We start from the raw sequence: 25,792 nt of genomic DNA, 5'->3' as shown, positions 1-25,792 counted from the left end.
CTGGCTGCACAGCAGGAAGACCTTCCACTGGATCATCTATGGCTGTGGAGTCTAAGGACAAATGTGCACTGAGAAAGCCTCACGGATTCAGCAGAGCCACAAGTTCCTATCTAGCCACGTACCTAAAGGGCAATCTTAATGTTTGGACAAGCATGGAAAGTTTTCACATTGACTACTGCAGGAACAGAAATATTCTTTGTGGGTAGGATTTGCTGACTGCATGCTATTTCATCACTTTATCGTTTTTTTACACCAAAGTTAACAGCGTTGTGATGAGATGTGTTGATGATCACGTTCTAATATAGCCACAAAAATGGACTTCAGATGCTGCCAAACATGGAGCACAGTAACACTCAATATCACATATCAACTATTTCATAAAATTAGTGAAAAGCAATTTCAGTCACTGCCAGGCTGAATTAATTTTCGAAGCCTCCCTCTGTTCATGGGATGCTGTTTGGGAATCAGGAAAGATCTTAGCCTGTTGCAAGTTGGTTTACTCATTACTGTACCCTCATTGCTCTGTCAATCCTTTATTGATTTAGGCTGTAGCCTGTTAAAACAGATGACCATGTGCAGCGCACACGATGCATGATGAGGCTCCAGACTCTCTGGGAGCCTCTGCAATCCCTCTTTGCCTACTGGCTCTTCCCATTTTCATTACAAGGGAACTCTCTCAAACTGTCCCAATCTTTCCCTATGACCCCACAGGAGCTCCTGTAGCCTACAGTATTTCTTGGCTGTTTAAATATAACCAGAACGTGAAAAATATAATCTTTTACTCGATTCTTCTAGTTAAGCAAAGCAAGTCTTTGACAGAAAAATAATGACACGGAAAAACAGGAAAAATGCTAATTAAAACTAAGATTAAATAAACACTTTCTGCTTGCTCTCTCAAGCTAGTTTCGTTGTAAAGCCATCCGTTACCTGCTGTAATGTGTGGCTTGCGAGACCCCCGCGTAAGGTTAAGCATTTCTTGGTAGTTGCCTGGAAACGGTGCCAACGACGGTTTGTTCTCATTAAAGGCAAATAATGCAGAGACACTGCTACCATTGTATGCCTGAGCGTTTACATCAGTTCCTTCTGGAGAGGTGTTCTCGCTCCCTCTGAAGATGCAAGTCCAGAAATTTTCCCAGAAGTGCTGGCAGGAAATACATCTCAACTTATATGCAGGAGTATACATCCAAACTAATTCCAAAGGAGCACTATTGCTATACTCCACCCTAACTCATGCTGAAGGAAACAGTCGTCCTGGTTTGGGGGAGTTTTTGAAGTTTCAGTATTTCTTTCTTCTTCCTGCCCTGTATCAATGTGAAACAGTGCTTTTTAAAAAGGTCCCCTAAAAATAGGAGAAAAACCTTTCAAATCTGCTGCTTGGAAAATGAACGGGAAGGGCATCATTCCACCCAAAAACAGTTACCAGGCTGGGAACTGAGCAAGTCTTTCTTGGAAACGGAAGCCCACAAGTCTAGGGCTTGTTCCACATGGAGGTGAAACCACACCACTGCACTGGACACGAACAAGGGATGCCTGAGCTCAGCTGGGGACACGCTTTGGGACTTCATGCTCAGGCAGGGCTCTGGTGCCCAAAGTCTTCCGACACGTGCTTTTTCCCCCTAAGATTCAGCTACTGAAAACATTAACACTCTAACCTGGTTCAGACTTCTCTGAACCAAACGTAAAACCAGCCCGTGCGAATTTCATTAGTTTGGTCCTCTGTGGTGCCCACCATCCCCGTTACAGCTTTGCCTAGTTCACAAAGCTGTCACCCCAACCCACCTCCCTCTGCTCTCCATCCAGCAGGACTTGCCCACCAGAGGAAGCCTTGGTCAATAACAGGAAGGTGCCTTGCCTCTGTACTTCTTTACAGAAATCAGTGACAGCATGAAAACACCACCGCTTCAATTAGAACAGTTTTCACTGTTTCAAACTGCAGGTCAATGAAAAGAAAAAACACACGATACATCTCAGATTGTGAGGGAATCTATTCCAAGTGTATTCCAGCCATTTCCTTTGGGATATGATCAGCTGGAGAGGTGGGCATATTTGTAATACTTAAATGCCACAGCTGGCAATCCTGTGTGCTTGTTTCACATTTCATCTGCAGCTTGCCTGCTAGATCAGATTTGCCTGAGATTTGTATAATCAATTTTGAATTGATTTGAGGGAGGGAAGGACTGCAGTGCTACAAGTATCAGATGCCTTACTATGGCCAGATGCAGGAAATGCTTTGTTCCCATCAAGAGACTCAGAGGCTTTCACTGGAAGGCATCACTGTAGTTACTACCTGTGCTAAAATTCAGCACTGTATTTAGCAAAGTCCATTCCATCACATGAAACTTTCTACCTCTTTTTACAAGAGAAACACAACAGATCAGGAGGATCAATTAGCTAAGAGTAAGAGGGGAAAAAAAAAAAAAAAAAAAAAAAAAGATAATTTTGCTTTAGTGTTGGTTTTCCATTTGAGAAAACAAAAAAAGCAAAAGCTAAAGATGACTAATGGCAGGGAAATACCTTTCCAGATCCTTCTCTCCATGACCATGGCAGGAGTTGCACAAGGTTGCCACGAAGATAGACTGGTGACCTGTATTTCTACACAAAATTAACTATTTTATTTCCTAAAGCAAGAAACACTCCACTTTACAGAGAACTTTACAAATACTTGGATCAGCCAGCCAGACAAATAGACACTGCCAGACAACAAGCAGATTCTATAACAGCTGCAGAAGTTTACCTTCTCTTGATGCTGGAAATACGGGGTGAGTACAAATCCCATCCCACTAAGGGAAACAAAGACAAAGACTTGTGCCAGACCATGAAGAAGGCACACAAGATAGCCAAAACAAAGCTATACACAGGACGTTGTTTCTCTTCTCTACTCACTGAAAAATCAGTTTACTAGCGAACAAATGGAAGCTGCTTAGAGAGTGAATACAAGATATTAGAACAGAACAGAGCAGTTCGAAGGGACCTACAAAGATCAAGTCCAACTGCCTGACCAGGTCAGCAGTAATCAGCCCTGCTATTTTCCTTGTCTTCCGAAGCTTTACGTTTTCAAAAAGCATGGGACAGAAAGGGAAATAGATGTACGAGAACCTTATGGATATAAACCAGCACATACAGAAACCAGCTAATGCTTATGAGCTTGAGGACTGCTGGAACAAACACTAGTTGGTATATACAAGTTCAACTTGAATGGAAAAGAGCACGTAACATTTTGCTGTACATTTTTCTCCTTTCTCTCATTGACCATTGGAGATCAGAATATATTTTCAAACCCAATTCCATGCATGCTTGTCAGATGGCTACAAGGACGTTTTTCCCCACATTGTGGAGTTTCAGACATTTTCAAAGCAGTCGTTTGTACTCACAATGTGTTACATCTCACTTGCATCTGTCTTACATGTCTGTGTCTCTCCTCTCCCACTGGAAGACTGAAACTTCCCAGACAGAGAGATAGCAAGAAGTGAATAAACAACATGTTCCCATGACATGCTATTGCGCTAGGTACTTCCATTCTTCCTGTTCCAACACTATGTTTTCTATTATAAATTCTAGCCTCATGTGAAGACTCAGCACAAAGTCTCACTAAGATTTGAATCTGCATAATTTTGCACTGGCTCGCTGCCAAAAGGGAAATTTTTACCCGTGGCAAGTTAAAAGCAGACCCAGGTGCAGGTGAAATGAACTGCAATTGAAGTGCTGTGTGTATATGCAAATGCCATTTTGCGAGATTTGACCCCCTCCAGCAATAATACTCCAGTGCTTTGCGCAAGACAAACCAACAAACCTGCTCCCAGGAAAGAGTCCTTCAGACAATTTAAAGTTTTTTTTTAGTTATAAATTAAAATGTTAAGGTTGACTAAGAAAAGCTTGAAAAAGGTGTTCTGAAGTCCATTAAGTACATCTTACAGCCTTGTTTTAAGTCTGGTTCCTTCTACACATGGACGAGTGTCTCTGCAGCTTAATCTGGCTAACAATTGGTGGTTTTAGCCCTGTGCATCACCACTTGTAATCTTTTTATTTACAAACATAAAAAGCAGACTTTTAAAAGTAAAATAACTAACGCACAGCACCTTCCTCGGATGCAAAGTCATAAGGCAGATGGATGGACATATGCATAACCGCGGATAACTGCTAATGCAGCCATTAGCACTCAACAATGTGACACTAGTTTGGGATGTTTTCTGGAAGAATTTATTTTTACAAATAAAATGCTAGCATCCCAAGACTGATATAATCCTGCTGCCATGCAATATGTGTAAGGTGTTTAAAGGGACACTGACCTTCCTCTCCTCCTTTCACACTTCTCTTCTGAAGTTTCCATAATGCCCCTTCCTCTCATCATGAAAATTGACATGAAAATTTGCTATATGATTGAAACTCAAAACCTGCTTTCTTTTAATTTCCAGTTTCAACACAGGGGGACTGACACATGATGGAAGCATTTAGGTTTCACTCAAGAGAATTCCTACATCGGCCAGAAATGAGTTAAACCAGGCAAAAGCGAGTGAGAAAGGACTACAGCACTAAAAGTATTCTTCCAAAATAAGTGTGTCCATAGCAGCTGTGGCCATCAGCATGCATCTACCCAAGTATTTAATTCAAGGTCTGTCACAATGACATCAGAATTTTCCATGTGTACGGACTATGAAACAGACTAGGATAAAGAAATCCTCCCATTCCTTACAGCATGACATGTTTCAGAGCTTCAGTAAGAGCAACTGAGTAATCACGTAATGAAAGACACTTTGGTCCTGGAATGCTACAACTCAAGTGGGCAGATCAGTGAAGCGGTGCTGCAAGAAAACAAACAACTTAACTGGCAGCTGGTTTGTTTTTACATCATATTGATGAGGTCTTCCCCAAGGGTTTACCTATAATAAAGCAGGTAGGTTAAGACTGTCAATGCGTTACTGAACTTTCAAAGAATTGCCCTTACCTTTTGCAGATAAAGCCTTCTCTTTAACGTGCCAGTTATATCGTTCCATGCTGTTCACATATGCGCACACAAATACAGAAGGACAAAGAGCTCCTTTCCAGTCTACCATGTAAACATTTGCAGCCAGATTGCTCCTGAAAAAAACAACACAAAAAATGTTATTGCAAAAAATATGTTACTCATAAATATTTTTGGATTTTGCAACACTTACCTAGCCCTATAAATAAATAAACAAGAAGGCTTTCCACCACAAAAATCAGTCAATTTACAAAATTTAGAATACATTAACTTATTTTTTCCATTCTTTGCTTTTTTAATAGATTGTTTACTTCTCCCAGGTGAAGCCAAAACATAGCTAAAGGGAAAAATGGAGCACACAAGGAAAAGATTCTTTCAGTCATTAGGTCTTTTTCATTGGCAACTCTCCCTGTGTTTTCATCTGTGAACTTTCTAAGGTAATGACCAATCTCAAACCATGTGCTAAAGTAATAATTTCATGATAAAACTAATCTTTCCAATAAATAGCTCTCTGAAACACTCTATTTTTCATTTTCAAAGAGCCAGAAGGATTATGCTAGTGATTTGGATATCTATTTCTCTAAAATTGCCCTCCAAGTCTTCTTTATTCTAATGTAATGCTCCGAATCCTTAGCAAATAGGAATTGCATCTAGAAGAGGAGAAAAAGAAACAGCAAAAACAAATGTAACCTTAGAAAATCACCAATGTAAGTAGTTTCATTCCTTGTACTAAAAACCATTTGAAAACTAATCTACTGCATATTCTTTCCTTTCAGAAAATGTAAATTGATCTTTCAGTTTGAATACCTGTCAAAGCACAACCACTATAACATTGATAAGTAATTCTGCTTATCAGTTGGTAACTTCTGATACGCTCTATCCTTACATGCAGTTCTGCAGGAACCTTTGCACCAGACTGCACACAAACCAGAGTGGAGGATGTTCTCCCTCGGATAATTTGACAACAGTATGAGTGATGAGCAAATTTCTTCCACCAGAACTTCCCAAAATGGTACAAAAATACATCACAGATAATGTCGATTAAGGAATTACTTTGAAATGAAGATGGGTCATATTTTATTTTTTTTTCAGCATAAGGCAATTGCCTCCATTTAATAAGTGTGCTCACAATTGAGAATAAGAGCAGAAGTGATGAGTATCTCTCCATACTCCAGAGGTACATTGCTCCACGAAGTCCAAGCAAATCAGCACATACACCTTTAAGAATCACAAAAACTTAACAGATTTCTCTTTTCATATGTACTTACTATATTAAATCAGGTTATGATCACTCCCCAAACAGATCTTGTTGCCATGTCCTTTCCATGCAGTGAGTATGGGTGGTACTACCAGCTGCCAAGAACGAAAGACTGGGTAAATCTGCAAAGAAAGAGGTAGAAAAGTAGCAGCCCGTGTTACTGGGACGAGCTGGACAAGCTCACAATGGCTACACTGAGACCTATCTTTTATTACCACAATATTTAATACCTGTTCCAGAAAACTGGCTGACTCCATGCCCTTGGAAGATCGTACTCAGAATAGTTCTTTAGAATATTATCTTTAGAATATCATCTTTAATTTTATTATTATTAAATTTTATTATTTTAATTTGTTTTATTGTTTATATTATTTATTCTTCTTATTAACTATTAATTATGCTTTATTTAGAATATTATCTTAGATAGTTCTGTGTTCCTAAAGTTAAATGTACCCCAGCAGGAGCTGAAGACTGCAAGCTTTGCTCACAGACCCAGTTCTCAATGTGCCGTATTTGCCCAAACCAGCCTACTAATTCCTAACTATTTCTGGCTTTCCTGCTGCTTCCCTTCTATGACATAAACCACTCCATCCCTTGTGCATGTCTGACTTTTAATTTCTGCCTGAGGCCAGTGGATTGCCTCAGTGTCCTCCAGCTAAGCCACCTTTCAGTACCTCTGTTCTTTTGGAGAAACGGCCGCTTCCTCCAGAAAACCTCCAGTCACAGTAACTAATTGCTTACTTTTGCTTAAGAGAAATGCTCATCCTTGAAAGGCAGAAGCCACAGGTCAAGTAACAACACCGTAATAAATCTTCATTTCCTGCAGAATACCCTGAAGGTGATCGGTAAGTCACACTAAAGCAACTCCATGGGCAGGTCTTCACTGGAAAACTAATTTAAAATTTAACTCCAGAGTTACTGTTCACTTCATTCCCATACACAAGTGTCTGGATTGAATATAGCAAGGTGCTCACAAACCTTGTGGCTGGTGCAAAAAGAGATAGGATTTATCTTCAGTAAGCCAAATTCCTCTCCAGCTAACATGTCCAGCCTCGGGTTCCTGGAACCTGGCAGTATCCCATCTCTCACCCACTTCTTTCTCTAATCCCAAACAGTAAAATGCACGCAGACACCAGCAGCTAACTTTCTGGTAGAGATGGAGGAAGATTTGTTTGTACCAGGTATGTGAAATACTTAGAGGAAATGTATAAATAAAGGCAAAACTTCGCAACACAGCAAGTGGTGTAAGGAGGCAGTCAAAGACAATTCGCAGCTTCTTGAATAATCAGCAAGCAAACTTCAATGACATCAATCTAAGCGATAATCTCAAAGAATTAGATGGTGTTTATTCTAGAGAGAACACCTCTGAAGTGAGCATTGCATTGAAGGGAGGCTGTCACCTTTGCTGTTTGGCAGAGAAAGGGGATAGCGGGTTTTCATTTGGGTAAGCAGAAGATCTTGCATCTGTTTGGCTGTGCTCAGCACAGTGCAGATACAAAGCTTCTTAATGCAAATGCTAAAGAAAACGCCTGAGATGACTGTAATTCAGCTGTTGGATTGTATGTCAAAGGTTTTAGTTGTAGGTTTACTTAAAAAGTCTGTTTCAGGTTGTATCTAATGACCTTTTCAGTGATATTGCCCACTGTGGAGGGGAAAAAAAGGGAAGCTTCAGCCAATGTTTCTGCCTTCCTATCTATTGTCCTCTTTGCTTGTTTCTAAACTTCAGGTTTGGCACTCAGCCTACCCTCTAGTTTTGTACCTTCACTCATAGCAAGGTGAAAAAAGTCCACCCCAAATCAATTTCCAGATTTTAGACCATTTTTTTTCCTGGTTTGCAAATTGTTCACCACTCCTGTTTCTCGCAACTGCATATATTCTTCATAAGCACTCACCAGTCATGAAAAATGACTGTTAGCCTATGAACTGGCTCTGAACGCTTCATCTCAATTATTTGTTATTTGTGTAGTGCAAGTGGTCTGCTTAATTACTCGCTTCTGTCTTCTCGTGCCCTCAACAGATGGTTGAACACACTTAAATCAAGAGAATAACTGAGTTGAAAAGTAACAAATGCTTTTTAGCTGAAGAAAGACGGATAGCACACTTTGCAGGATTTTCACAAATCGACGCTATTTAAGTATTTGTGCGTAGGTTATATGCTCAAACGGCAGTTTTGCACGTGCTCATTGCATTCATGAAAGCAGCTGCTGCATTTACAAACCCCTTCTGTTTAGCCAGGTTTATCCCCATTAAAGTCTGAGCAGAAAGAGATGCCCAGCTATGGGCAGGAAGAATATCAAGAGTTTCAGGGGTTGCTTTTCTCAGAGAGGACTAGGAAAGCATATAAAGCTATGGACATTTTTAACCTTGGGATGATATAATGAACGAAGGTGCAGGTTGTAGCCCTGGAGTTTCATCTTTCAGCTCTAAAAAAAAAAAATAAAAATAAAAGGAAAAAAAAAAAAAGGAAAAAAAAAAGCCCTTGCAGGTGTTGCTCAGCCCTAAGCAGATGCTGCAGCTCCAGCCACAGCTCAGGCATGACCACCTCTGCAAACACAGCCTGGTGTTCCCACACACTCTACAGCGCTGAGGAGCTACTTGAAAGGCAACATATTACTCATTTCTGACCAAAAAAAAAAAAAAGATTTTTTTTTTTCTATTTCTTCCTATGTAACTTTCCTTGAGTGGTACTTAAATAAGCAAAATTTCCTTCCTTCTTTCTGAGAGAAGAGGGAAGAGCTTCATTGCAAAGTTGGCTGTTTCCTTTTTCAGAAATCACAAAAACCTCCTAAAAAGTAACCACAAGTACCCAGGACAAGTGAATGTGCAAATTTTGCTCTAGCTTAAAGCAGCGCCAAAACCACAACCCCCGTCCCGTCCCCCCATGACTGGAGCAGTAGAAGTCAGCACTATCCCAGTGGATGCACTTGCAGGAACAACGTCCCACTGCCAATGCAAAGCGGTTGCTTAGAATCTCAACCTTCAATTTTCAGCTGAATGATGTCCTGCTGAAGTCAGGGCTGAGTCTGCTCAGCCAGTTATTTCACAAGGGTTGCGTTCAGCTGCCTGGACCTTCCTTCCACAGCTCACGTGGCTCTGCACTGGCTCCTTGCCCTCAGTTATTCACCTGAATGGGGGATGCAGAGCAGGTGTCATTTGCTGCCGTGCTGATGGCTTTTGTTCAGCATCACCCAGTCAAGTTGGCTCTGCTTAATGATCTGTGCTACATTTTTGGTGTATGGCACAGAAGCCTAGCTTTCAATATAGTTTTATATAGGTTTCCCTTGGCCTCCTCAGGTGCCTGCTACCTTTTCTAAATGCATAGATAAAGTAAAGAATTCCTTTAAGGAACTCCCTTTATTTTCTCCTCTTTTGTCAGGCACAACTGAGCTAAGGTTGTCTCTAAGCGTCTCTCTGCTTTCAAACACAGTTTCACACTTTCTGTCTCAACTCTGTTACATGCTTGTCAATCCCATTTGCTCCTCAGCGTGGATAAGACTAGACTGGCTCTGCTTAGAAACAACAGGCTTTGCTGAGAGTTAGAGTATTTCCTGAATATTGTTCAGATTTCCTGCAGAGTGAATTGAGTACAGAAGGCACATATCTATTTTTAAATCCTCTTTTTTTTTTTTTTTTCTCCCTTCTCATCTGCCCCAGATTAAAACTCAAAGGGATTTAGAATAGATGCTCCCAACTCATCTCGGTTTCTCATACATTAATACCTAAGTTGATCAATATAAGAAGCTTGAAATGCTCTACATTTCATGGTACAAGTTTCACTTCATTTTTAATTCCTCTGAACTTAAAAAAAAAAGTTAATTGTTTATCCTTGTGAATCTAAGGTTTCTCAGATGCAGAGCCTGAAACACTCTAAGGGGATCACAGCTCCCAGGATATGTGGTCTCCTGTAAGACACCGGGTGCTTTAAGAGTAGGATCCATCAAAATAGATCATTAGGAAACGAGTCTTTGGGGTGTTTGGTTACCCTAAGTTTTGAGAGCATTGATTCATTGCAGAACTGGCTGATACGATTACCATCTCTTTTAGTGAAGAAAATGCATTACTTCAATACCTTTTCAGTACCTTTCTTCAGTACCTTTTCAGACTCTGAGTCACACCCAGAAATAAATCCCCAGAAAATTCCAAAGCACAGAAAAAAACAGTCCAACAAGAAAATTATACCAACTGTGCACAAGAAAGTATGTGTGTGCACGAGCATGTGCACACACGAGAGGGGGTGTGTGACACGACTGTGCATCACAGCACACGAGGGTGTGGGGGGTGAATACGGCCTAGCAAGTGAATGTAGGTGTTCTCACCAAGCAAGGTACACTGAAGGTGTGATGGAACAGAAGGAAGTGTCCTTGCAGTGAGCAGACAGAACTAGGAACTGATTCATCCATAACTTTCCTATGTTTAAATACTCAAGCGACATGGTGCCAGCATTCCTGTGCTAACGTACTCGTTCTGTGGGATGCTGGAGAGCCACAGGGTCTTGACACAAGCAGGTAAAAGTGTTAACATACTAACTCAGGAGGCAGGTGTCCTCAAGTTCAAAGCTTCTTTAAGCTACCGGAGGTGAGGTGCATATGCAGTAACGACTTACACATCAGGAGGTAGTAGCTGACAGCTGCTTCTTGCCATCACTAGGGAGAAGGCTGAACGCGTAACTCCACATGGCGCAACAGAGAAGGCAATGCTAAGACTTCTCCTGGTTACCTGCAGGAAAGATGAGAGAGAGGAAACCATAGCGAGTCAAACTCCATAGGTTAGTACCTGAAATCAGATGCCTTGCAGAGCTTCCCCCCTGCACAGTGGGGATACATCTAGAGCATGTAGCAGCAAGAGGCAATGCCTCTTACCTGAAGGAGGCCAGAGGCAGAGGGAGGCACGAAAAGACTGGTATCTGACCAAGCTGAATAGGAACACCAAGCCAGCACAGGGCACAGCCTCAGTGGGATAAGCTGCCAAGAAAAATGCAGTGCTTGAAGTTTTTTTTGTTTGTTTTTGTCCTGGAGTTTTACTCTGCCTGTCAGCTCCAGGAGAGAAGGGAATGAGCAGACTGCATGGAGAGGAGGAGGAGCATGGTGGAAGCAGTGAGCTTAGATTTTCTCCAAGTGTGGCCAGGGATGATGCTGCAAGAATTTCTCCAAGCACCATGATGTTAAAAATAAATAAATAAATCTAGTTTTATGCAACTGAAACTGCTTGGGTCAAACAGGGCAGGTAGTTAAGGCCAAAAGACAGTACTGGAAGGAGGAAGAAAATAGAAGTATGAGTTCTACAAGTAAAATTTGTTTCCCTATTTTACATATAAAGGTATTCAACATCTCATTTTGGAGCAACATTTCTTTTCAAAAATGAAATAATTACAAAACAAAGCATTAAAAAATAGAACAGGTGAAATATTAAGATCAATACAAAGTGTATTTTTCTATTGTTTTCCCCTCCATTCTCCTAAAAGAAACCAAAACCAAGTTGTCTGGGACACTCATTTTGACTGCTGAACCAAAACTTTACTTTGGTCCCCCTCTATTTTGCCTCATTGTTAGCAGATGTTTGAAGGCAGGGACTGCCTTTTATATATTTACACCTCACCTCATGTAGGCCTAAGTCATAAACATCATAAACACAAACACCTGGGTCTAACTTTTTTAAAGGGTACATTTCTCCTGAATTCTGTCACACGTCAGGCTTTCTTGAAGGTCAAGATTTTGTTTGTTGTCTTTGTCATGAGCAAAGAAAGGTAAATGGGAAAAAGCAAATGTGCCCCAAACAAGAAACTGCTGAGCCTTCTGTATAAATGTTTCCATTTACTCTGAGTTGGGTATGGATTTCCTTTATTTAATCTTTTATAGCTATATAAACAAAAAGATTAATCCAACTGCTTCACATTTCCAAATGAAAAAGAGAAAGCCAAAAGGTGGTAGTCACAGTGTCCTGTCCTGTCAACGTCAGTTTTAAGAGAACAAATCTTGCATGAAACCTGTAATTTATGAAACAAGGAAATCAAGTGACAGTAGTTGTGCATTTTTTTCCCCTTAGTGAGAGCTATAGTCTTAAGACCTTAAACTCCTTTCTGCTAAGTGCTGCATCAACACCGAGTGGAAAACAAACAGTCCAATTGGACTAGAAAGGTATGATAGATGGTGATGGAAATGAAAAATTATTACCGTTTTACACAATAGTTTCATAGCCTTGGTCCCATGTACCCAAGGCTAGCAAAGTAGCTTGTGCCAGAGCTAGGACTAGGACTTGAAGTCAGCCCTATCATCATGTAGGCATTTGGTTCTTCTTCCTGAAGTAGACTGTGCGTGTGTGTGTGTGTGTGTATATATATATATATATATATATATATAAAACACCGAACTTCATGACCATTATAAATTGGATGGGGGTGGGAGAGGGTTGGGGCAGAATCCATCAACAAAAAAAAAAAACTATACTAAATTTATATTAAATATACAATACTAAATATACTAAATACCAGAAGCACAAGCTTCCAGTGAATTGTTGAACACAGACTATTCTTTTTGATACCTGAATAATAATTAAAAAAAAAAAAAAACTAATGGGCATGGAAAAAGGTAAAGGGGTTCTGAACAAAGTATAATCACAATACCTCATGTAGAATTTGATGAGAAAAGACACAGCTGGCAGAGAAAAGGAGTTTGTTTCTTCTTTGCTCAAAAACGAGAGAAGTTGCCAGTGTAGCCCTTCTCCTGTACTTCTTTTTCCCTCCCAGTAACAGGAACATTAGGGTCACCCTGCAATCAGTAAGTCCTGTCCCTGGACACAATAGTCACCTCTTGCCCCTGTCCTAGGGCTTTCCAGCAGTGGCTGGTGGCCCTACAGCAATTCCCTGGCGTTACTTGCTCTCCCTGAGGAACCACAGTTTACTTGAAAGCACCTCACTACGTTGCAAATTAAAAGCGACCGGAATGGTGGCCTGAAATAGCAGGGAGATGGCATTTGTGGCCCTTTTTCCTGTTATGAGATATATAAAGAAGACACTCAGAAGAACAGGGGCTGATGTAATGCAGCACAGCTCCACTAAAAATCACTGAAACGAAGCCAAATGGGATTGATTGAGAATCCAGCCCACTTCCAGTGATTTTTTTTTTTTTTGATAATTTGCTTGTAAAACAACCGCAACAAAAGTAAAATATAACCTGAATACAGGTCAGCCACTAAGCTAATACAGACTTCCCATAAATGACTGGAAGGCTTTACAGACATAATCCACGTACAGCAGAACTCAGCATTGCCATGGAAACAATTACATTCAAAGAACAAAACACAATTGATATCAAGCCATTCAGAAGGCATTTAAAACTTGTTATGCACTTGAAGTACAAGGAAATTAGTTTGCTAATTAACACACTGTTCCCAACCATTGTGATTTCTTTCTCTAATGGTGAGAGTGGTATTTTCTGCCTTGCTTTCTTTCCTAATGCTCCCTCCAACAAACACACTTAGTTTAAATACAATATTTCAGCATTTGTTTCAAGCCACGTAATAAAAGCTCAAACTGAAACCAGTCTTTATCCTTTCTTTTTCAGCCAATGCCTCCAATAGATCCTTTTTAATCTCCTCTAATGTCTCTAATGTAATGAATCCCATATATAATGACATTATAATGGTTAGAAAGTGCTTAGGCAAGCCTTCCAAAAAGAAATAGACTTCAAACTCTTTAAACAAAAAGCCAAAACAAAAACAAAAACCCCTCCAATAAAAACACCTTTTAATTAACTGCAGTGCTCAGAGCGCTGTTTAATTATGAGTTATGAGTTCTAATATCCCAGCCCTAGTTTTGCAGGAGGTCAGTCACCATTTTCCCCAAGTTTGCAGCAGAAAAGCTACCTAATGACCCGAAATGACACCTAGCACTTGGAAATCCAACGCTGGGTGCATGTCAATAGAAAAAAGTATCTTCTTTATGACAATTTTAGCATAAGACACCAGAAGTGACAAGACACTGCAAGAGATTAACCATGTCTAGGCCCCAGGGACCTCAGAGAGAGGGGCTTCTGGATATTATACTTGGAAAACTCCTTTATAGCCAGTAAAAACATTTCGGGCAGTTTAAGTCTGGTAACATCTATAGCCCTCAAGTTCTTGATTCATTCCACTTTCCTGCAGGCATTTAATCAAGATGCCTGAAAAGGACGTGCAGTTCCAGCCACTGGACAGAGAAAAAACCCCAGGGAGCAATTCAGATCTCAGTTGGGCTCATTTCCTCTCTCTTTTTTTTAAATTTCTATTATATTCTGTGTTATGGGGGTTAAATCCAACCCCAAATACCACATTATAATATTGTTTTCCCTTTATTTTGTAAGAAACTGAGGCACCGAAAGATGCTGTGATCTGACTCTTATTATTCAGCAAATCAAAAGAAGCATACACTTCAAAATCTCTCATCCTAATGCCTTTTGCAGGAATAGAAGATCTGCTATTGCTCATTCACTGATTTTGGCACCAGCCAAAACGAATCTACTTTTATTCCTGTTTTTTCAGACTGCCACATCCCATCCTGGGTAGAACAGTCTGCAGCAGCTTTTTCATCTCTGTGCAAAGCATCCACGTTGGTTTTTTTTCTTTCTTTCTTTCTTTCTTTCTACTCTCAGTGCTTCTGTCTGGGCGTAAAACATTTTCAAGCTCCTCTCATTCATTCACCAGTGAGCTTGAGACAGCTGCATTAGCAGCACTGCCAATAAACAGCATGGTTAGGGAGAGCAGCACACTTCAATCCTAAGTATTGTAGGCAGCCTGCAAGAATAACACATCTCCTAGCTAAAATCATGTTCCAATCCTCATCTTCAGGGAAAGAAAACATAGGCCAACATTGCCACACACAGCCAAATACACCCATGGCTTACTCAGTAGGTATCCTACTGGCCCCAAAGCATGCCTGAAGTTGAACAAAAGCCTCAGGTTCACAAAAGTCCTTTTTGCATGAAGGCAATTGGAGCGCATGTTCTGAGTTAAACCTCCTCCTAAGAGGCTTGCTGGACTGAGACATTGGTGCTTAGGGCACTGAAGTACTCTTACAGCAATTCCCAAACCAATCTGGGCTTGTAGCCTCCAGAAAATGACCCAGAAAAGGTGCATTGGGAAAAGTTTAATGGTGCTTCTTCTTTTAGGCTGCTCAGACTGCAGGAAAAGACCAGGATGATCCCCACATGTAATTGTCACAGAACGTGGGAAAACAAACACTAACAAAACCCTCACCACCTGATTAATTTTGAACCATCCCATATTACAGGAAATGAAACTGCCCTCAAACAGGGACTTGCTGGCTACACACTGACCAGTCTGGCAAGCAGTTATTGACTATGCCTTGGCAATAGTGGGTGGTGACTAAATCACTCCTGGCCCCAAGGTCCTGAGATATCATAATTCCCCACGTTGGCCAAAACTGTAATTTTCCATCTATCATATCCCTCCCAACAACAAAACCTCCAACCCTCTCCCAAGATAGCCCAATAATTGTATTTCCTGCCACATTGCTTCTGCTCCTGCTGAGCTCCTGTTCTCTGAAAGACAATCTTTGAGCTAATTACATGGCATTAGCTATGATTCTGTAACTCTTCCCCCACGTCAAAAAAAAACACTTGAAGTAGACTAAAGCATATTCAGAATATACTGTTTCTCTCTTTGGGAGCCTAATTCCTCTCAGAGGTAACTTAATCACCAATTACCCACAAACTTGGTATCAAGTGTCACCACCGAATTTAATTTGCTTCCTGACAAAGAATGCCTTCGTGAGGATATCAATACCTGACGTAGGAAACAGTTTGTGAAGCCAGAGGAAAAAATAGACAGAATGAGAGTACTTTAAGGTGCTTAATCCGCTTTTGAAGTACACAGGCTGTAACTGCGCTACGATGGCACAAACCCTAAATGAATAAGCAGACCGGGTGCGAAGGTAACTAGTTCAGGAGAAGGAGGGGTGCACTTAATGCCTCAACAGCTTGACCTCTGCAGTAGAGATAGCCATGAAGAAGAGAATGTGGCCTGAAGGAAGGGATTAGCACGAGCTCGCAGCACAACCCAGTACTCTGACCACAAGACTGGTGACTCAGACGCTGGAAGGCAGAAGAGGGCGTTACAGGTTAACTAAAAAAGTCAGCAAGAAGTTTGCATACGACCTTGCCCCAGGGCTTACTTGCAGCTATGGAGCCTGCGTATTTGTGTGTGTGTTTCTGTAGCCTGCGGGGTGGCAGGAATCCCTTCCATCAGTTCTGTAATTGGCTGCAGCATTTCCTAGAAAGACCGGGTTGTGGCCTGCTCGCTCTGCACGTCACTCCAAATGATGGCTGCACGGACAGCCCCAGACACTTTCACACTCAAAGAGAATGATGAATTTCTTCAGGAAGACAATGCTGCAGGGCTGTCTTGAATTACGCTCTACATACAACAACAAGCAAGTTCCTGTCTTAATGGGTGACTCTTCCTCAAAATACACTGCTAGGGACAAAAAAATATAATAATAAATGTTTCCTTCTCTTCACCTAGACTTACCAATCACAATCACCCCTGAGGATATCTTCTCCCAGTACTACATATGCGCTTCTCCCATCGTCCCAGCATTCATACTATCACAGAGCTTTGCACAAAGCTGTGGACAGTTCATCCATCAGGTGAAAACTTTGCTTGCCACCTGTTACTAGTTTTGTTTTCATCAAAGAAGGTATCTTTACAACAAAAGCGTCTGGAATAAGAGAGCCCCCCACTCATATTTTCTAATCATAATGTCAAGATGTAATAGAAGTAAGACTTCTTCAGCATTAAAGCTGTAAAACTCTTCATCCAAGAGCAAGCTCAAGAGCAGGAAACCAGGCATACAAAGTCCCAGTCCATTTAAAGTTGGCATACATCTTATTATCATAAATACCAGGCTGAAGAAGACAGAATGGGAATGGACAACCCAGCTTTATGGGACACCATCAGTTACCACACACATCCTGTGAGCAGAAAGGAAACCTGACCTGCCAGGATGTTGCTGAACTAATGCACATCTGGCTCTTGAATGGCCAGAGATAGCGTTTGAAAATAGCCATTTGGGATATTATCGGCCATCAATTGCGGCTTTCCAGAGAGCAGTTTTATATCTGAAGGCACACATCTGCTACATAAGCATTTTAACTTCTGTAAATGCAGCTACAGATGCTGGTGGAAGTGTGCTTTTCTGGCCACGTAGACTAAGCGTAGACTAAGATCAAGGTTTCAACAGTGTGTGCTCAGCCACCATGTCCTCCTCCTCACTATTTCTCTGAACTGAACTAGTACCTTCCCAGTGAACAAGTATCACCATTTCATTGCAAGACTCGCAATATTCTTTCTATAAACCTTAAACTCTCATAATTATCAGATAATTTCAGTTTCCTTTTATTATTATTTTTTTCCTGTAACCATCTAACTCGGAGAGCTGTAATTAAAACCGAAACACACAAAGCAAGCTGTTGCTGAAGAATCAGAAACCAGCAAATATACAAAAACAAAGAAGGAAGCTTTGGATTTAGGTCTCACTCCTACTACTTGAGAGATGGGGTTTGGCAATATCGATTGCCTTCTCCTTCCTGCAGTATATCTTGCTCTTCTATCAGAAGCAGAAGAAAATAAAACATCATGACAGTCCCTCTACATTGCTAGGACCATTATTTTGAAATCTGGCCGTGGTTTGGACTATCCTTGATTATAGTGTTTCACCAAGTTTTTGTTTATTTGAATGTTCCTGAACCTCCTCTTCTGATCTCTGTCTTTTCTTCCTGCGATGCTTTTTGACCATGAACACAGACTGTTGATATTTAAAGCCCTACCTCTCCTCATCATTATTTGTTCTGTGGAATAACATATTGTTTGCTCTGTGAAGTATTGAATCCTCCCCACTCCTGTAACAGTGAGATGAGATCTTCAGTCCTACTTCCCACTATTCCCTGAATTTCATGGTACTGGAATCCATCTTTTATTCCTTGTCACGTTAATCTTCCAGCCAGTGACTGCTCATACAACGTACAGCAATGAACAGCCACGCGTCAGCCCTCAGCGTTAGCTCATGAGTCATTTCTGACGAGAGAAAATGAGAATCTACCACACGTTCAGCCACAGAAGTGGTACAAACAAACAGCTCTCCAGCACCCTTAGCTTCATCGCAGCAAACTTCAGCTATCAAAGCAGCGCCGGGATACCTTTGTCCAACACTCATTACTCCCAACTATTCAAGCCATTAAAAGACCGTGACCATTTATATAGATGTCTCTACCAAAGTCTCTGCCTCTTGTTCAATAATCCCTGTAAAAACTAGTGTGCCTCTGCATCTGTCTTGTGTCTTGGGGTGGGATCAGTTTGGGGTAGGCACAGTAAGTACCCTTGGCCCACGTTGCACAGAAGTCCCATCCTAGAACAGCCCTTGCCAGTGCTGTAGGATAAGGAGCCCAGTGCCTGCTGTACAGGAAAATGTGGACAGCTTAACAGTGCCTTTATTTCATCGCCTCAGAATAGAATAAACACTCAATAGGTACGTATTTCAGGGTAAAGTTAGTAAAACCTTCAGGCAAGCTATAGCCAACAAGGGAACAGCACAGCCCAGTGTATTGAATTGAGGGGTAAGTGGAGGTGTTTAAGGCCAGGTTGGATGAGGCCTTGGGCAACCTGATCTAGTAGGTGGCATCCCTGTCCATGTCAGGGGGTTTGGACCTAGATGATCTTTAAGGTCCCTTCCAACCCAAGCCTATTTCTCCTCTACTGTTTGGGGATAAAGATGACAGGAACCATGTAGAAGAGAAGACACCATCCCTATAACTGCTCACCTCAAAGAAACCTGTAAGCTGCCAGTGTGTCTGCAGCAGACAGAATAGATCTGCAATCTCTTCTGAGCAGTAGCAAGTCCCTTGGGAGCTATTCCCTTTGCACTGTAAAGGGGGAACCATTCTTTCATGCCTAAATGTTTTCGTAGTATTGTTTTTCTATAGTATCACCGGGGCTGGACTATTATCATTCCTGCATTCTTCCTTTCCTCTCCTGGAACATTCCTCTGGGCAAACTGTGGCTTACTATGGACTTTTACAGAAGACAGAGGCAAAGCAGATGAAAATCTGTTAAAGGCAGTAACGTGTAGCTGTGAAAAACAAGCCTTAATGAAGGCAATAGTTAAATCTGTACTCTACAGGCCTGAGCAGGGAGAGCCATGGCTCCACTCATTCCTAACCAAACTGCATCTGGGATGCAGCTGGATCCAGCTCCAATGTTCCAGCTGAGGAATAGAGACCAGAAACCGGAGCTTGCTGCACATCCAATGTGAGCCTGTGCCATGGATAATCAGAGTTGCATCCAAAATTGGCTTCAACCTACCCACTTGAGTAGAAAGAAGGCAGGTAAAAGCAGTATGCAAAGCCTCCAGTTTTCTTTGTATGTGGCTTCTTGGTGTAAATGGGTATGATGTGCACACACTAAGCCTCTGAAAGGACAGTACGGACAGGGACACCAGCAGCACGGACTTCTGCTTCAGTAGATGAAGCCCATCCTGCTAGTTTAAAGATAACTTAGACATAAATATACACTGCAATCCAACACTTGTACTGTCATGCAAATATAAGAGCAGAAGACTCCCATTTAGCTACTGGTCTGACGCTGACAAGTTAAGTCACCTTGAAAAAGCCATGGTGCCTTCCTACCCCTCTGTTCAAACTGTACAGCAAGGACAGAAGAGCCTGTCTGCTATAACAGGTCCTTGATCTTGATTGGGATTTCTGATACCTCAGTAATCCTAATAATAAACATTTCAGAGACAGAATTACCTAGAGTTATCCTCAGGCACTTCTTGCATTGAATATGTATATATTCTAATTTAGGCACGTGCACATTAACTGTAGGCGAAGGCATCACCTTGTTGTGCTTTTATTATCCCGAAGTCCAATGAAACCACGCATCCTAAAAGCTACCTCACAGAATGAAAGCAGCTGAATTGCTGGAATGCCTTTAGCTATAAATCTGCATGGCAGAAACTGGTCTCTCCTCCAGTCCATTCAAAAACGCTTTTATCTACACATTAGAGGCCATATTCCATACGCGGTTTGAGGCAAAACATCCATAGTAGGCATTTGGAACCTCCAGGGGCATTGATAAGTGAAATAATTGGCATGTTACCACCAGAGACCCAGAAAAGTCACCTTCCGACTACAATGGGTTGCTTCTGACAAAAGCCAACTGAGGCGCATAATGCCGTTGTTCATTAAGTTCCCATTAATGATAAAAATTCTGATTTCAATATTTAATACACCTCAGAGATCACAGCGCATAATTTAATGCGCAAGCAGATAATTTGCTGATCAAGGTACCTCTCTCCCATTAAGGCAAATGGTTGCACACTTTGCTGATTAACTGTATCCTACACACACACTCTGCTGTTCTCTACTCTCGGCGAGGCATTGTCCCCTCTGGAGCTAGTCCTTGTGGCACACAGCTAAAACCTGTACACACCAGCTCTTCCACGTGACGTATAAATGCTGTATCATCCCTACTTCCACTGCTTTCTATCCTTGGTGTCTTCTGAGCACGCAGGATTAGGACACCCTTGGCAATAACGAAGTAGGCCCCACGTTGAGGCTTCTGTGCCATGCGGCTTCCAGCATCACCTCTCTTTCGGCTGTGTACGTGCCTGCAACCAGGTCCGTTCCTTGTCTGACACCTCAGGAACAGAGAACAGCTCTCTGAGCCTCAACTGTCTTTTGGGGCCGACCACAACCTGGCATAAAGGGCGCCGGGATGAGCAACAGATACATATGGCTTTTGGGCTGGTATGCTTGGAGGCTTTGTGGAAACGGGCAGGGACAGCACTGGGAAGTGTGACTAGGGCAGAATTACAGGCTAAACCCACATACAAAGAGGGGGAAAACTTATTTTCCTTCAGCAATTCAAGCGTCTCACTTTGCTCCAGGGAGCAGCAAGACTCGGATGCCAAACCTCACAACGATCCGGAAAACAGAAGGGTCATTTTTCACCTTCCTCCTCTGGTAATCCACGGGCCTTTTTTTAAGCAGGTTTAAATCCTCTCAGGCAATGCTGAGAGCTCACTCAGTGGGCTGCTGCTCCCTGTCACAGAACAAAACAAAGGGGGAAGGAAGCAGGCTGGGGCAGCTGCTTCGTGGGGGATAACCCAGCCACATTTCAGTAGATGTCACTACGACTATTTGGGCTATAACCCTTACAGCAGCTGCTCATCAGGGCTAGAAACATGCAGACCCATCTTATGTATGGCGTGCAAATGGGACAGGATATCAGCAAACTTTCTGGAAACCCTAATAAAAGACTAGTGTATTCCTGGAGATAGTATCACTCCCTCAAAACAAATCAAACACAAAAAGAGGACCAGACACCATAGGATTTACTTGAAATTATTCTGCAACTTTTTACCCGAACGCTTCCATTAACGTGCAGCAAAACCCCTGTGAAGCGCTTTGAAAACGTACCCCCAAGTCTGAACTTGTCAACATTTCTCAAGACCTCTATATGCCAGAGATCCCAGAAGGTACCAGCGACTTGATGACATGCTCATATTCCCTGTCTCCAAGCCCAGGCAAATTAATAGGAATACACCACATCAACTCATCGTATGGGAGGAAATAGAGCTGGCTATTAACGATCTCAAACAGCAAATGGCCCCCAGGCTAGAGAAGCTCCCAGGGGAATGGCACTCCAAGTTTAAACAAAAGTCATCATCCTAATGGTTTTACTACTATTTTCCCCCTCCACTCCCCATTCTGCTGATTCCCCCCCATACTCACTCTACAGCAGCAATATTCCATGAAAAGTCGCTGTCTGCAAACCAACTCTCATCTCTTGGGTCTGCCTTAAGTAGTGCCAGTGGATGCTGAAGGCAACTCCTAACTGAAGGCCAGCTGAGAGTTTGGCCCTGTTAGGGCCTTAGCTGAAGTCTAAAGGCTTGTACCCAATGTGCCCTAAGCTGGAACACCCGAATTCCTGTAAGCAACCAAGCGCAATTTAGCTGCTCCAAGTAGCAGTGGGGGAGAGAGACAAATTGTCCCTTCTCCTTCTCTGTTAATGTATTTGGGAAACTCTTCTCTCCTGAGGATGTCTGTAACCGAATGTTCTTCACACATGATTTCATGTCACTATTAATAGTGACATGCCTTGTCCTTTCATTAACATACTGGTTAAATTTAGTCCTTCTTTGAAGCCAAAAAAAGGTAATCTGTGGTCAGGGCAGAGAGTCCCTGGCCACTTGGTAAAAAGAAAAATAAAAAGAGAAAAACAAAAATCCAAAACCAAAGGCCAGGTTTTCAAACCCCATCCTAGGTATATCCTTTGGTTGCCAGCTTATTTAGCTGTCACACTGGGGGGTGAGATCTACTGTACTTTCTTTGTCTCCTGAGCTGAATTAAAATTCTGACAGCACTGGGGAACAGGGTCTGGTGCTCAGGCTTTGCTACACCCAGTCTTTATTTTATTTGCAGTCTTTATTTTTCTAAAGACTACAGTCAGTACTCTTAAACCAGGGGATTTCCCCATACACCTCAAAGATAGCATTTATCTACAGGTCAAACTTCCCAGGTGCAGCTGGAGCACAAGGAGACATGCCTGGGCCAGCACACACCTTGCTACCTAGGGCAGAATAGACACAGCAGCATGAAGCTACACACGAAGGCAATGCTTGGGGAGGGTTGCTGGAGGATTACAGAACACACACAGGTTTCTATCCTGCAAGAACAGGAAGACTAGAAAGTCCATGACATCCTACCTCTTATCTGAAGCAGCTGAATTAACCCTTACTTGAACCCAACCATTGTAACTGCAGAACCAAGGATCCTTACCTGCTTTGGGAATGGTGAAGGGCTTGCAAAGCCCAACTAAGCTTGATAGCAACGCATCTCCTGCCAGAGCTCTTCCTGGATGCCTGTAAGGTACCAAAAGGAAGATTTTCCCCAGAACACCTCATTAACTGATGGAAACACCTGCATTAAAGCTTCAGCTCACTCTGCCATCTGCAGATTTAGGGTTACCCCAGCCAGATAAATCCCCAGGCCAAATTCCAGGTACCAAATTCCTTCCGTGGCAAGAAGCATTTTTTTAGGGCAACTCACATCTCAGTTAAGCACTGAAGTCAAGCAAGTTGAATTGTAGACTAAGAAAGCTCTGATTTTGCACAATTTTGTCATCGCATGCAACTAAAAACCACCTCTTGTTCATTGCTTGTGACTCTATGTTCCTTCTGCCACAGTTAGGGAAGGCAATTGCCCCTCTATCAGCATCACTATCTTAAAACCAACGACTAGAGACAAGCAAATATTTAGGTACTCACTTCCCAGTCAGCCAGGAGCTAACTCTTAATTCCTGCATGAGAACCAGAGCACTGAAACCCAGCCATGCAGCAATACAGCCACCCATCGTTACACACCATCCCTCCCTCCAGATGTGCCAGCATTAAGTTCAGTGTTTTGCAGGTGTCTACACGACAGCAGGCTTCAAACTAAGCTACTCTCCAAACCTCTTCAGGTCAGAGATTTTAGGCTTTAAAACCTTAAGCACAAAAAGTGCACTTCGCAACAGCTCCTGTGGGTGTTATAAGGAGCAACAAAAAGCTTTTAAGCACTCTTAAGAGAGAAGAAGATGACAATGAAATTGAGGGGAAATGAAGAAAAAGATAATCATACTGCAAGTTGCCGCTCTCATCTCCCAACTACTTCCAAGGCTGCAAGAGCCCAGGCAGCCAGGAACAGCTGCCACCCTATTAAACTCAACAATTTACAGGTGCTTGGAGGGAGCACTTGCACGCAATTAGCTGAGCAAATTCACTTACTTAAAGATGCAGGGCCCAGCTCTTGCTGCTGCAGCTTGCCTGTGCTCTGTTGGTATAGTGCCTGTAGTACCTCTGTTAGGGGTCCTATAGTGCATCTGCAGTCTTGGAGGTATAGTGAATGCAAGAAAAATGCATCACTGCTGACTTAGGGTTGTGTTAGAAACCTTCTAAAGACGCATCATGACATGGACCTGCCAGATCTAGCAGCAGCAAGTGCTGTGCAGGCCTATGCCAGATAATAAGCAGTCAACACAGTGCAGGCAGGCAAGCAGCCTGCTCCTACCTTCACCATCATCCTCATGAGTCTCCCTGACTAGCCATCCTTGCTCCATGGCTACTGCTGTCTCCCCTTGCTCCTATTATCTGCCAAAAATTATACTCAGCAGCAACACACGTTGTCTAGCAAAGCTATACAATGAAACTTCATACTACAAATTCTTTGGTTAATTTTTTTTCCCCCACTAGCATGAGACGGGTAATTTGGTGATAGCGGCCTTTTGCAATCGGTGGACATACTTGCGTGTGCTCGTAGTGAAACGCTGTCCGGGTGATTTAGAAATCTGACAAAGGAAAGCCAGGATTGCTGTATTCAGAAGGGAACAAATAACTACAAGCACTGTGTGATATGGTGTCGCTTACTGTGCTGTTTTTTTTCTCTTCCAGTTAATCTCATTATTGCAAATTAGGGAGTTTCTCCTGCAGTTTAAAGGTGTACTCTCACACATACAAAGGAAATAAACAAAGTATTTTGCTTCAGATCTCAGCTGCAGTCAAGTTATTCTTTGAGCCTCTTGACTTAATCTGTAAGACTTTGGTCTCTTTTCTTGTATCAAAGTCCCACACAAATTGAAATAGCCCCTGCTCACATCCACTCAAATTCAGTAACACTGCTGCTCTGATTTAGCAATGGCCTGAAAATACGTCTGTATTCTCTTTGTTTTTACCTATTCCTTTATTCCTATTCTCCCATTAAACAGCAGAAAAATTCAAAGTACCTTTTAATTGAGGGTAATCCAAAATGAAAGCTTGTGAGAGATCTGTAATCAAAGAGCTGAATAGGATATCTTTACTTACACCAAACAGCCCCATGATAGCATCTAGGAGAGGATGATAGCTTCCCTCCATAAAAGCCAGGGTCATATCCACAGTGTTAGAATGTAAAACCAATGAGTGCAAGGCAGAAAAAAAAAAAAAAAAAAAAAAAAAGGTGACATAGCGTAATCTTCAGCTACTACAAATTGGCTTCCTACTGTTCGGAGCACACTCTGTGATGATGTTCCCAGTGCTCAGACGTGGCCTTTTCCTCTGCCAGTACCATGTACTGAGCAAGAACACTGCCTGAGAATAGCATGGGAGGAATAATTTAGGTTTAGATTTGTCCAAAGTTTTATTTATTGATAATTAGACTAAATATCTCAGAGACTTTTGGTGATGCTACAACTTTAAGACAGCCTGAAAGCACTTAAAATAGACTTTAAATTGCATGTTTGAAGCTTTTCAGCACCCAAGGGACTGGCTGTGATGCTGTTTTGAAGCTTTTGTTAGCACCTCGGAGAAGCCTGGCTATTGGATTCTGTAGGCTATGATTGCCTCAAGGTGCAGTACATAGCAAGAGCAAATCAGCCTCTTAAGTGTTATCACAGACAAGGGCTGGGATGGACAGCAGAGCCCCCCCCCCCCCCCCAGCCATCAGGGGCTGAAATTAGGAGCGTGATTTCGCCAGGCTCCTGCTGAACTCAGAGAAGGCAAGATGGCTCTA

The 25,792-nt window shown here is 42.1% G+C and overlaps 1 long non-coding RNA gene across 1 annotated transcript; it reads right to left on the bottom strand.

Moving 5' to 3' along the window:
• Positions 1 to 3,694: 3,694 nt before the first annotated feature.
• Positions 3,695 to 23,621, bottom strand: LOC118157208. The gene is made up of 4 exons (XR_004746577.1): positions 23,536 to 23,621; positions 6,229 to 6,340; positions 4,943 to 5,076; positions 3,695 to 4,877 (listed from the first exon to the last, which is right to left on the bottom strand). It is a non-coding gene; the product is annotated as an uncharacterized LOC118157208 (long non-coding RNA).
• Positions 23,622 to 25,792: the final 2,171 nt, after the last annotated feature.

Source organism: Oxyura jamaicensis (genome assembly GCF_011077185.1).
Source record: "Oxyura jamaicensis isolate SHBP4307 breed ruddy duck chromosome 4 unlocalized genomic scaffold, BPBGC_Ojam_1.0 oxy4_random_OJ72816, whole genome shotgun sequence".
Lineage (NCBI taxonomy): Eukaryota > Metazoa > Chordata > Aves > Anseriformes > Anatidae > Oxyura > Oxyura jamaicensis.
This window is presented reverse-complemented; position numbering and strand designations above follow the sequence as displayed.